We start from the raw sequence: 14626 nt of genomic DNA on the forward strand, positions 1-14626 counted from the left end.
ATGGCTCCAAGGTGTGTGTCTGGGCCTCTCCCTGCAGGGACTAAATAAATGTTTTCTCTTGGTACCTGAAGATGTCTCTGATTAATTAATTTGGGAAAGGGGTCCCTTTCCCACCTGGCCTACACATTCTCTTTTTTATCTCTACAACTGCTCAACAACACCTTCTCTTACCTCATAGAAACCTTACCTTGTAACAAATATGTATAGTTAAACAAAGCAAATGAACATAGTAAGCTACGTCTGAAAAGCTATCTTTCTACCTCTGGTTCACTCTTCTGACATGATGTAGGAGGCATCATATAAACAGAGACTAGAACATAGTAGGTGCTTAATTATAAAAATTTAAAAAGTTGTTTTGGTTACATTATTGCAGTTATTTTGTAAATTAGTTCTCCTGGATCTACTAGCTTTGGTCTTTATCAATTCATATAATTCTTTCCAAATTTCTCTGAGCCTGTCATATTTATTATTTCTTATATAGCATTCTGTAAATAGGAATGTGAGATATGGATTTTGAGAAGTTTGTTTTGAAATGATACCTTTACAGGAGCAGCTAGGTGGACAGTGGATAGAGCACCAGCCCTGAAGTCAGAAGGATCTGAGTTTAAATCTAGCTTCAGATACTTAACACTTCCTAGGTGTGTGACCTTGGGCAAATCACTTAACCCCAATTGCCTCAGAAGAAAAAAAAAAAAAAAGAAATACCAAAGCTTATGATGAAATATCAAAGCTTACCATCAAGCTTATGATGAAGCCTGGAATATGAATAGCAGTTGTTAGTATATCAAGGGATGAGTTTAACCCCAGGGGATATTTTATAGTTACAAAATCCTGAATAAATTACCATTTATTAAACATCATTTAAATAGGGAGGAGCAATAGCTTCCTGGAATTCACTGGAAGGAAGAAACCATTCCCTTTGAGGTCTGTTCAGAATATTTTATCTGGGACTTCCAGGAATTCTTATTTAGGGCATCTAGAATCTTTTATCAGCTGGAGTTTGAATAAAAGCCTTCTTTGAGAAGACAGATACCTAGCCTGAATTTGTCTAAACAGAAGAAGTTGAAATTTTAGAGATATTTAGACCTCAGCTTTTCTCAACGAAAAACTCCCCAAAACAATAGATTGAATGATCACTTTAAAGGCTTTGGCCAAGGACAACTTGGAGGCAGAAAGGTAATACATCCCATGATTCTGTGTATATCTGATCTGAAGACAATTACTTTTACAATGCTGGCATTATGCCACCTGCTGGTCAGAGATTTTTAGAGAAAGTGTGATGTGTTCTCTACTAGCACCATTTCCTTTCTTTGCCAACCAAAGATCAAAAATTTTATATGTGTTATAGAAATTATTGGTATTTCTTTGGTTCCATCTTATTTGAGGGAGATTCTTAATGAAAATAGATTACTATTTATCAGTTAGACTTTGTAGAATGCCTGTATAAAGTGAAAATCAGCAGAGCAACTGGTCAATGACATTCAGTTATATCCTAGTTACCAAATCCCCTTTCTAGAGTAATACCATTGCAGAGATTCAAACGGTATTATTATAGGATGAAAGTGGCTTTGACTAATATTTCATTAGTATTTCTTAATGATAAAATATTCTTTTCCTCTAAGTAATGTATACAATAACCTATTAAATTAGGGAAATAGAGACTACAGCAGCTACCTATCTTTGACTTTCCAGTCTTCTGGTCACTCTTGATAAGAAAAGGAGGGTCAGGAGAGATGGGTCTGCTGAATTGCATCAAAGTGAGGATGGTTACCAATTGTAGTGTCATTAGAACATACTAAATAGAGATAGAGTAGTATTGAATTCAAGTGGCAGACATTGAGATTCAGATAGTCAAGTCAATAGTGGCTGTGCTGAGATCTATATGAGAATTTCTATTTATTCTCAAGATTTTACAGGATACATATAGTAGCATTTGAAAGTGATATTGTACAGGCTTCTATGCAGAACAAATGAATTTGAAGGAGAGTATGTTTCATATTCCAGCAAAATTTCAATTACCTATAATTCCTGATAAGGAGGAACTTTAGGAAATAGTTCAAAATGCTTCTGTAGAGCTTCTGCTTTCAGATGTTTTCTTAGTAGTGCTTCCTCTTAATATATGGACATGAAGATAATATCTCTTTTCTTCAAAATATTTTAGTCAAAAGCTCAAGGTATAGGATTTGATTATGATAGTAGTTAAAGTATATTTTCTGTTTTTCCTTGTCCTTTGGCAAACAAAGCTAATTATATTTTGAATCCTTTTAATCTGTGTATAGTCTAATATTCATCTTGATTTATATTGATTGATTAATAAATCTACATTTATGGATTAATTTGTATTTTAGTTATCAACTATTTTCAATGATCAATTATCATTACCATTACTGTTAGTCACAGTTGTTATAGGGTAATTTGCCATGGAACATTATTGTTTCTAAAGAATTGAAAGAGATAATCACCCAAAGGATTAACAGGGAGGAGGTACATATTAGATATGAACAGGTGACTGTGGGAGTCCTAGACCAATCTCCAAAATCATCTTTGACTCTCCTTTCTCCTCCTGTCATGGTATCTTTAAATCTATAGTTTATTCTACAGGCTAAACAGTTTAACCAAAATATATTGAGTCTCCAGTATAACCACTTGGCAAACTACTCAGATAAAATAAGACTGTTTCTTTCCATCACAAACCTTATAATCTAAGAGATGACATGGTATCTGTTTGAACCATAATAAAGACAAAATGTTAAAATTGCAATGAGAGGTTTAGATAAGGTAGTAAGGGAAATGTACAAAAGCTTAGAGTTAGTAGGGACCCTAAGACCTCTGACTCCAGTCTGTATTAGAACAAATTTCTTCTTTCCAATATGTCAAAGTGGTCATTCAGTCTTTGTTGTACACCTCACCTAAAGAATAGAGAGTTAGCTCCACTTTTAGATATTCATAATTATTCACAAATTTTCTATTAAAACAAGTTTAAATTTGCCTTTTTGCCACTTCAACCCATTGCTTATAGTTTTGTCTGGTGTGATTAAGTAGAATAAATTTGCCCTCTATCATATCCTTTCAAATACTTGGAAATCCCTATCTTCATTTCTCTGTGCCTCTACCAAATATTCCTTTCCTTCAACCTAAATATCCCCAGTTTCTTTAGTAAATCTTCCAAAAGGCAAGAACCTAGCATCCTACCATTTTAATCATTCTTTTTTGAATAGTGTGTGGGAGAATTTATTTCCTCTTCCTCACCAGCTTGTTGATATAATTATAGAAAATGTAAGGGACAGATCACAGAAGTGTTAATATGCTAATTAAGTGATTAAAAAAAGTGTATTCCCTGATATCTTTAAGGAGTTCTTTATTGAACAGGAAGGACTGCTTGTCACTGGCTGAGTGAAGTTTGCTAAATTGTGTGTGTTTGCCAAATAGGCTGTGTTCCTACATGCTTTAAAAATCTAAGATAAAAAAGATCTGAAGATAATTGAACAAAATGTTTGAAGCAGGAAGCAGCTCTAGAATATGATTGTGTGAATTCACTAGAGGCCAGAAGGAGAAAGGGGAATTTTTATTCTTTCTGTCAAGGAGTAGAACTACACTTTGATAGGACACAATTAATCTAGGTGTCAAACAGTTCAGAGAGTTAGGTAATTCAAAGGAAGGAGCCAAGGAAGACATTCTCCAGATAAATATAGACAATCAAGGCACAAAACTGCTTCAAGGAATAATAGCTCTGGCAGTCCAGAAGAGGACAGTTGGGTTGTGCAGTGGATAGTGTGCTGGGCCTGGAGTCAGGAAGACTCATCTTTATGATTTCATATTTGATCTCAGACACTGGATATGTGACTCTGGGTAAGTGACTTAATTTTGTTTGCTTCAGGTTCCTCACCGATACAATGAGTTGGAGAAGGAAATGGCAAACTACTCCATAATTTTGCCAAGAATACTTTAAATGGGGCCACAAGGAGACAAATACAATTGAAATGAGTGAACAACAGCAGCAGAGAAGAGAAGTGACTACAAATTCAAGAGAGAACTAGCCCTTGTAGAGATGTGGGGAAGAAAAGAGCTACTCCTCCCCTAGCAATGACTTATACCTAATGGGGAGCATGCTGAGGGTACCATCAGAAGAGAAAAGGCAAACATGCTTTTCATTCCTATGTCTGTGAACTTAATTTTTTTTTAATTTTTAAAGGCAAGATATTGCTTTTATCTTTATCTATCCCATTTATACCTACTTTTATTTTATTCAATCTTTTATATACTGACTTATGTCCACTGTGTTAGCTATCCTTTCCATCTGCAAATTGATTAGTATATTTTATACTTACATCCAAGATATTGTTAAAAACATTAAGAATCACAGGGTCAAGAACAGAGCACAGTGAACAGAACCACTGTCATTTTCTGGCCTGTTGACACTGAACCATTAGTAACTATTCTTTGAGTCCAGTCATCGAATTAGTTATGGTTTCTTCTGATTATTTTATTGTCTAATCAGTATCTTTTTATTTCCTTCCTCAACAATAGCATGAGATATTTTTTATTAAATCCATTTAACTTAGCAATCTATTTAAAAAAAAAATGAGGCTAATCTCTGATGACCTTGTTTAGATGAAGGAGTTGTACTAGCTTTTTATAATCATTGCTTCTCTTCCTAAATGTTTGTCAATCATTTCTTTAATGATCAACTTTAGAATTTCCCTAGAAATTAAACTTATGATAAAACCTGAACAACATTTGCCTTTCTCCAATCTTCCATATTCTAAGATCTTTCAAATATCATTGATAGTGGGATAGCAATCAAATCTGTCAGTTTTTTCTTTTTTTTTTTTTTTTTTTTTTTTTTATAAATTTTTTTATTTAATAATTACATTATATTTACACTCATTTCTGTTCCGATTTTTTTTCCCCTCCCTCCCTCCACCCCCTCCCCTAGATGGCAAGCAGTCCTTTATATGTTGGATATGTTGCAGTATATCCTAGATACAATATATGTTTGCAGAACCGAACAGTTCTCTTGTTGCGTAGGGAGAATTGGATTCAGAAGGTATAAATAATCCGGGAAGAGAAACAAAAATGCAGATAGTTCACATTCGTTTCCCAGTGTTCTTTCTTTGGGTGTAGCTGCTTTTGTCCGTCATTTATCAATTGAAACTCAGGTCTCTTTGTCAAAGAAATCCACTTCCATCAAAATATGTCCTCATACAATATCGTTGTCGAAGTGTATAATGATCTCCTGGTTCTGCTCATTTCACTTAGCATCAGTTCATGTAGGTCTCTCCAAGCCTCTCTGTATTCATCCTGCTGGTCATTTCTTACAGAACAATAATATTCCATAACATTCATATACCACAATTTACCCAGCCATTCTCCAATTGATGGGCATCCATTCATTTTCCAGTTTCTAGCCACTACAAACAGGGCTGCTACAAACATTTTGGCACATACAGGTCCCTTTCCCTTCTTTAGTATTTCTTTGGGATATAAGCCCAATAGAAACACTGCTGGATCAAAGGATATGCACATTTTGATAATTTTTTGGGCATAATTCCAGATTGCTCTCCAGAATGGTTGGATTCGTTCACAACTCCACCAACAATGCATTAGTGTCCCAGTTTTCCCGCATCCCCTCCAACATTCATCATTATTTTTTCCTGTCATCTTAGCCAATCTGACAGGTGTGTAGTGGTATCTCAGAGTTGTCTTAATTTGCATTTCTCTGATCAATAATGATTTGGAACACTCTTTCATATGAGTGGTAATAGTTTCAATCTCATCCTCTGAAAATTGTCTGTTCATATCCTTTGACCATTTATCAATTGGAGAATGGCTTGATTTCTTATAAATTTGAGTCAGTTCTCTATATATTTTGGAAATGAGGCCTTTATCAGAACCTTTAACTGTGAAAATGTTTTCCCAGTTTGTTGCTTCCCTTCTAATCTTGTTTGCATTAGTTTTATTTGTACAAAGGCTTTTTAATTTGATGTAATCGAAATTTTCTATTCTGTGATCAGTAATGGTCTCTAGTTCATCTTTGGTCACAAATTTCTTTCTCCTCCACAAGTCTGAGAGATAAACTATTCTATGTTCCTCTAATTTATTTATAGTCTCGTTCTTTATGCCTAGGTCATAGACCCATTTTGATCTTATCTTGGTATATGGTGTTAAGTGTGGGTCCATGCCTAATTTCTGCCATACTAATTTCCAATTATCCCAGCAGTTTTTATCAAATATTGAATTCTTTTCCCAGAAGTTAGGGGCTTTGGGTTTGTCAAACACTAGATTGCTATAGTTGACTATTCTGTCTTGTGAGCCTAGCCTTTTCCACTGATCCACTAATCTATTTCTTAGCCAATACCAAATGGTTTTGGTGACTGCTGCTTTATAATATAATTTTAGATCAGGTACAGCTAGGCCACCTTCATTTGATTTTTTTTTCATTAATTCCCTTGAGATTCTCGACTTTTTATTGTTCCATATGAATTTTGTTGTTATTTTTTCTAGATCAATAAAATATTTTCTTGGAAGTCTGATTGGTATAGCACTAAATAAATAGATTAGTTTAGGGAGTATTGTCATCTTTATTATGTTCGCTCGGCCGATCCAAGAGCACTTAATATTTTTCCAATTATTTAAGTCTGACTTTATTTGTGTGGAGACTTTTTTATAATTTTGCTCATATAATTCCTGACTTTCCTTTGGTAGATAGATTCCCAAATATTTTATGGTATCAACAGTTATTCTGAATGGAATTTCTCTTTGTATCTCTTGCTGTTGGGTTTTGTTGGTGATGTATAAAAATGCTGAGGATTTATGGGGATTTATTTTGTAGCCAGCTACTTTGCTAAAATTATGAATTATTTCCAATAGCTTTTTGGTAGAATCTCTGGGGTTCTCTAGGTATACCATCATATCATCTGCAAAGAGTGATAGTTTGGTTTCCTCATTGCCTACTCTAATTCCTTTTATATCTTTCTCGACTCTTATTGCCGAGGCTAGTGTTTCTAATACGATATTAAATAATAATGGTGATAGTGGGCAACCTTGCTTCACTCCAGATCTTACTGGGAAAGGTTCCAGTTTTTCCCCATTGCATATGATGCTTACTGATGGTTTTAAATATATGCTCCTGACTATTTTAAGGAAAAGTCCATTTATTCCTATGCTCTCAAGTGTTTTTATTAGGAATGGATGTTGGATTTTATCAAATGCTTTTTCTGCATCTATTGAGATGATCATGTGGTTTTTGTTTGTTTGGTTATTGATATAGTCAATTATGTTAATAGTTTTCCTAATATTGAACCAGCCTGCATTCCTGGTATAAATCCTACTTGGTCATAGTGTATTATCCTGGTGACAATTTTCTGTAATCTTTTTGCTAATATTTTATTTAAGATTTTAGCATCCATATTCATTAGGGAGATTGGTCTATAATTTTCTTTCTCTGTTTTCAGCCTACCTGGTTTAGGTATCAGTACCATATCTGTGTCATAAAAGGAGTTTGGTAGGACTCCTTCAATCCCTATTTTTTCAAATAGTTTATATAACATTGGAGTTAATTGTTCTTTAAATGTTTGGTAGAATTCACATGTAAATCCATCTGGTCCTGGGGATTTTTTCTTAGGGAGTTGATTGATAGTTTGTTCTATTTCTTTTTCTGAGATGGGACTGTTTAGGATATTTACTTCTTCCTCTGTTAGTTTGGGCAAGCTGTATTTTTGGAGGTATTTTTCTATTTCATTTAAGTTGTCGAATTTATTGGCATAAAGTTGGGCAAAGTAACTCCTAATTATTGCTCTAATTTCCTCTTCGTTAGTGGTGAGTTCTCCCTTTTCATTTTTAAGACTAACAATTTGATTTTCCTCTTTCCTTTTTTTAATCAGATTTACTAAGGGTTTGTCTATTTTGTTGGTTTTTTCATAGAACCAACTCTTAGTTTTATTAATCAATTCAATAGTTTTTTTACTTTCAATTTTATTGATCTCACCTTTTACTTTTAGAATTTCAAGTTTAGTGTTTGACTGGGGGTTTTTAATTTGTTCCTTTTCTAGCATTTTTAATTGCAAACCCAATTCATTGACCTTCTCTTTCTCTATTTTATACAAATAGGCCTCTAGAGATATGAAATTTCCCCTTATTACCGCTTTGGCTGCATCCCATACATTTTGGTATGATGTCTCATTATTATCGTTTTCTTGGGTGAAGTTATTAATTATGTCTATGATTTGCTGTTTTACCCAATCATTCTTTAGTATGAGATTATTTAGTTTCCAATTATTTTTTGGTCTACTTCCCCCTGCTTTTTTGTTGAATGTAATTTTCATTGCATCGTGGTCTGAAAAGGATGCATTTACTATTTCTGCCTTACTACATTTGAGTTTGAGGTTTTTATGTCCTAATATATGGTCAATTTTTGTATAGGTTCCATGAACTGCTGTCAGTTTTTTCAAGACCCAAAAATGTAATTCATTTGGGTCAAATGACTGGAATTTATCAAGAGCAGCAAGATGTCCTCTTTTATCATTTAATTATCTTAGATATCAACTCCCTATTAGTCATTTTTGTTGTCATAGCCAATGTCAAGGTCATTCTCCTTTGCAGAGAAAACAGAAGCAAAATTAAAATCCAACAATTCCATCTTATTTCACTTGTCAGTTATCATTATCCTATCCATTCCAAATAAAGGTCTTATTTTTTTCTTTTATTATATTTTTCTCCCAAAATAATTTTTAAAAACCCTTTTTGTTGTCTTTAGTTTCTTTTATCAGCATCAACTTACTCTGGGCTTTCACATTTTTGACAATATGTTTATAAGACTGTGCCACACATATTCATCTGTTCTTGCTTTGATATTTTACACATTAAAAAAATTAGTTGTTTAGAGTTTCCTGTGCACCCATATTCATTTCTCCAACATAAATCCCATTTTTCCTCTTTATTTGAATTGTTTCTTTTTATTTTCTCAAAATTTTATTCTTGAGTATCTCTCATTCCTTCTGGAGTGATTTTTCTTTGAACCATTTTAGTCCATGGGACTAACCCTACTCTTCTTTCCTCTGAATTGTGAATTCTGCTTTCCAAAATCTAGTCATTTGTGCCCACATGAATCACCACAATGGTTATTTGTCATCTATTTTGAGAAGTCTTGAGAGGTTTTCTTTTAATATTTTGACTACAAGGCCCAAGAAAACAAAAGACTTCTTTTGCTTGTTATGACATCAATAACTAGCTGTCTCTGTAATCCTAAGCAGGGAATTACTGATAATTACATGCTACTTTTTCTTGGTCCCATACTAGATGATCTTTTACCTGAATCTAATATACGTTCTTGTGCTTATATCATCCTTAGGAGGACAAATAGCCTCTTTTTCTTCCTTTCCCTATCTTCTCTTTAGGAAGAACATCAAATCTATTTTTAAACTCAAATTATTTAGCTGTCCTTTTCCTTTGGTTTCTTTTCGGTGTGTAACACTTCTATTCTTTATTATCCTAACAAGGGTCAAGTGCCCCCTCTTCTACCTCAAAACTCTTTTTTTCTCTTATTGTTTGTTTCCTTTGGAAACCTTTTTTCCTTCTTAACAACCCAGAGTGTAGGCAGATATTTTATTTACTTCATTGTAATGTTCTTTTCTAAATTAAAATGTTCTCTGAGAGCAGGTTTCTTGGGGGGCTTCTGGGAGCAGCCTTCATTTCAGTTCAGTCAAATCACCCCAAATGCAGCCAGGAGTTAAAGTCCAAATCTTTTTGTTTCCGTTAAAATCTTATCTCCTTCACTTGGGGTTCAGCTAGTTTTCTTAGAAGTCTACTGTAGTCTTAGTTCCAAGAGCTTAAGTTGCCTTCTCTGGCTTGTGAATCTGCTCAACTGAATCCTGGCTTGTGAATCTCCCAGAGTCAATCCTGGTTGAGGCTCTAATTTATATATGCTCTCTTAAAGGTGTGAATCTTGTGGAACTGTAGTGAGAACTGCTAAACAACTATTATCTCTATCAATTCCACTGACTTAGCTCCTTGTAAGAATTCTGACACTTTATCTTCTCTTTCAGGAGATCAGCCTATACTTGGAACATAATTGTAGCAGGAATACAAACACCATACAATCCTAGCAAGTAATTATATAATTTCTCTTATCCATAACATTTGAGGTTTTCATTTTTGTTTCTTAAAGCTACATATCAACTTTGAATACTTGCTAAAACTTTTTACAGCCAATTATTAATTTTAAAAGTTAAAACTTTTTTAAATAAACAATTGGCTCTACCCATAACTCACTATGTCAATTTATTCAACCTTCTGTTTGTTCTACTTGCCTTTTCTTACTTATTTTAATAAGAAAAATGACAGATCTGGAGAAGAGATCTAGAAGAGAAAATATAAGGATAATTGAACTGTCAGAAAGATCTGATCAAATAGAAAACCTTGACACAATAATGCAGGAAATAATCCAAGAAAATTGTCCTGGAGTGATAGAACATGAAGAGAAAGTAGAAAAAGAAAAAAAAATCCACCTATCATCATCTCAAAGAGATCCTTTCTGGAAATACTATTATTAAATTTTGAAACTCCCAGATTAAAGAGAAAGTTTTGCCAGAAACAAGAAAAAAAATAATTCAAATATACTGGAGTTACAATTAAAATTGTACGTGACTTAGCAGCTACAATAAAAGACCACAGGTCCTGGAATCATATCTACCAACAATCAAAAGAATTAGCCTTGTGGCCAAAAATATATCCAGCAAAATTATTTATAATTTTAAATGAGAAAGAAAAATGGACATTCAATGAGCTTGCAGATTTTCAGGACTTTCTATCACATAAACCCAAATTTAATAGAAAATTTAACATATAAGAGCCAATATGAAAGATCAGTTTTAAGGAATTTAACATGGTCAAATTGTGTAAACATGGACTATTTTTTTATGTTTTTATATTTGTATATATATTTAAGATTCACATCAACAATAGGACAGTTCAAAAGAAAGATGGGAAGAATTAAGGCAATCCTGTTATACCAATGAGGTGTAGAGGAAGAATAGACACAAAGGCATTAAAGGGTGAGAAGGCTCATAGTTTTGAGGACCCTCTCACATCAGGATTGGGTTCAATAGGAAATGCTAAATATATGCCATGAAGAACCCTCCAAAATAGTAGGTGGGGGAGGAATGAGTGGATGGGGAAGCAAAGGTTAAGGAAGAAGACAAAGGTGGGTTCCTTGGGTGAGGGAAGATTAATAATAAGGCAATTTAGGGAGCAGAATTTAGTTTAAAAATCAGCAGGGATAGGAAAGACTTGTGTGTATTTAGGCTATATGTGTGTGTATGTATATATTCACATATGTATATATCTACAAATGTATACATAAATATATCTTTTCTTAACTGTAGCTTATTTGGAGGTGGGGGGGGGAAATGAAAGGGGGAAAAAGAATAAAATACATCAAGTGTGCCGCAGAGAACCAAAGAACAATTTACAAGAAAGTAAAGAAAAAATGAATATAATTTCTTCTAATATGTATATACTTTTTTGATCTGGTAATTTGTTGTTATATATTTTGAATCCTCTCTGATGTTCTTCTGGGCTCATGATAATGCTCTCTTTTGTTTTGCTTCATTTAGTTTTGTATTTCTTTTCTATTTTTCTTTTTTTTTCTTACTGTATTTTTTCCAAATAAAATAAAAAAACCAAAAGAGGCTAATAACAGAGATATTAATATGATAACCAAGTACAAAGATTTACCTATATCCTGTCATTCTTTTGCTAAATATGAAAGAGTTCTCTTTGGGTTGTCTCTGGGTGACCCCAACTTGCTACTCTTTTGGGGCTTTGAGGAGACACACAGCCCCAGTGAGACAATGTAACATGGAATTGGAGGAAGAGAGGCTATGATGGAACTAGAAAAATGGGAGTTATTTTAGAGGCAACTACCATGAGCATCAAATGCAGACATTTGAGAGGAAGACTGTGTGGGCCAATGACACTCGGTGCATATATAGATAGATGCTTTGTTGCTAAAAAGTCATCTCTCCTCCCCCATGTAATTCTCTTTTTTCTTTTTCTTCTTCGATGCCCTCAGGGGAAACCTAAAGCCTTTCCTCTAGACAAGGGAAAGTACATCTTGAAAATATATTTAGCTTTCTTTGTTTTAAAATTTTGCTTTGTGAAAAGAGCTCAGCTAGTAATTTCCAGAGCTAATATTTGAACACATTCTTCTGATTTTCAATCTAGTAATTTTTCCACTACTCCACATTGGTGCCATATAAATTCATGTTATGATCACATAATTCTGTATAAATAATAAACTTCTATCCAAAGTGAGGGTGTGGGTGGAGTGAATCATTGCTTTTTAAATTCATAAATATAACTAGTCAGCCAATCAATGAACAAATATTTATTGAATAGTTACAATACTCTAGGAAACACACATTATTAGATATGGTTGTTGTTCCAAAAGAATTTATAATTTATTTGGGGGAAAGAAGAAGAAAACTTAGCTGCATTAGAGACAACAACTGTAATGTGTGGTTTTGATCTGATGCAGTCTTTTTTCATCTTCAATTTACTGGGTATTTAGGTACTGTATAAGACACTGGTCAGAAAAATGAGCTTTGATTTATATAACTAATGTAAAAATCTTGGGGGGAAAATCTTTAAAATATTTTGGTGAAAAGAACCTAAACTTAATTGCCTTAGTGCATAATAGAAATTATTCTGTGAAAAACATCTTCCTGATAACATTCTTCCTGTTATCCTTTGCATTGTAAAAAAAGATAGATGGAAAGTTTATTGTTGGTGGATAGCTTTTGAGTGTAGGTAGAACATTCCTCTGGTAAGGGGTGGTCCAGAGTGCAAACATCAAGTACTATTCTGTCAATAATTAATTTTCACCTATAACAATAGGCAGATTTAGAACTAATTTAATGAAATGTTCCTTAAAAAGCCAAATATGAAGAAGTATTGGGGATACAAAAACTAAAACAAAAGATAGTCCTTGTCTGCAAGGAGCTTACATTTTGCTGGACATACAACTTGTATAAGTCAAGTGTATGAATTATATAACTCTCAGTTCATAGTTTCTTCAAACCAGATTGGCTTAGAAGCTTCAAGCAGACTCTATGGCAGAACTGACCAGTTTGATAATCTCTTTGAACTTCTGGAAGAAGCAGAAGAGTTAAAGCATCAGAATGTATTCTATATTACAAAGAAAATCAAAGAGCCACCACATCCTTTTTTGGTGTGATTATGGCTGGTGGCTGGCATAGACTCAGGAAGAGGGTTTTTTTTTAAATAAAGTTTTTATTTTTAAAACAGATGCATAGATAGTGTTTAAACATTTTTTTTCTCCCTCCTTTCTCCCATACTCTCCTCTAGATGTCAAGTAATCCAATACATGTTAAACCTGTGCAATTATTCTATACAGATTTCCACAATTATCATGTTGCACAAGAAAAATCAGATCAAAAAGGAAAAAAAAATGAGAGAAAACAAAATACAAGCAAACAACAACAACAAAGTAAAAATACTATGTTGTGATCTACACTCAAGCTCCACTTGCTGAGAAAGGTAGCACCAACACCATTGGTCTACTTCAAGTTTAAATAGAATCACACTACATGTCCCTGCTATTGCTTCTGTTTGTATTGTGTCTATTCCTTGGTGAAGGAATTTTGGAGCTGGAATGAACTAGCCTATGTCTTTATGAGTTTGAAAGCTTTGAGCCATTAAAAGTCCATGATAAAATTTTCAGATAGAGCCCACACCACTACAACCATTTAGTCCAACAGTGGATTGACAACCTAAACCAAGATGCTAGGTCCCATAAGCAAGGAATGGACGCTGTCTATCAAGTCAAGTTACATTTTAGAAATGAACCTGGTTGGGGTAAATACTTTGTAACAACTTCTTTAAGTTTGAACTTATTCTTCTCCAAGTGGAGGTAGCATAAGGAAGAGTAGGTTCCTTAATATTAGGGGGAGATGTTTGCACTTCCGTTCTTGTTATACCATCTTGGTAAATATCCCTTTGCAAAAACTAATTTATGTTAATTGGTTAAATGATACTAACACTAATCTTTGTATCAATTGATGTAGGGGAGATACTAGCTATAACTAGTGATTAATATTGGAATGAACATACTAGAATGAGGCATTAAGCTGATTCTTTTACAAAAGAATCATTACCTCTTGGGAGTTCCTCTAGAACCTCTATTAAGTATTATTTTTAATAATAATTAACACATACATAGAATTTTTTATTTTTATTTATTTTGATTTCAGCCACTGGAGTAAGTACTTTACAATTGTGACCTCATTTGATTCTCACAATAACCTTGGGAGGTAGGTTCCAATTTATAAATGAGGAAAGTGAGGCAAACTGAGGTTAAATGATTTGCCCAGAATAATAGGACTAGTAAGGGTCTCAGGTTAGATGTGAATTAACGTCTTTTTGGTGGATAGGTGCCTTTAGAATTCTGAGAGAGAGATGTAACCTTATTCTGGGGAACTCACCCAACTCATCTCTCTAAGGGGCAGCAAGGATAAAGACTCTCAAAATTTACAAGAGCTACATAAGAAATTATAACAAAAGCATCTTTTCCCCCTGAGGCAATTGAGATTAAGTGACTTGCCCAGGG

The sequence above is a fragment of the Antechinus flavipes genome, chromosome 3, assembly GCF_016432865.1.
Source record: "Antechinus flavipes isolate AdamAnt ecotype Samford, QLD, Australia chromosome 3, AdamAnt_v2, whole genome shotgun sequence".
NCBI classification, from domain to species: Eukaryota; Metazoa; Chordata; class Mammalia; order Dasyuromorphia; family Dasyuridae; genus Antechinus; species Antechinus flavipes.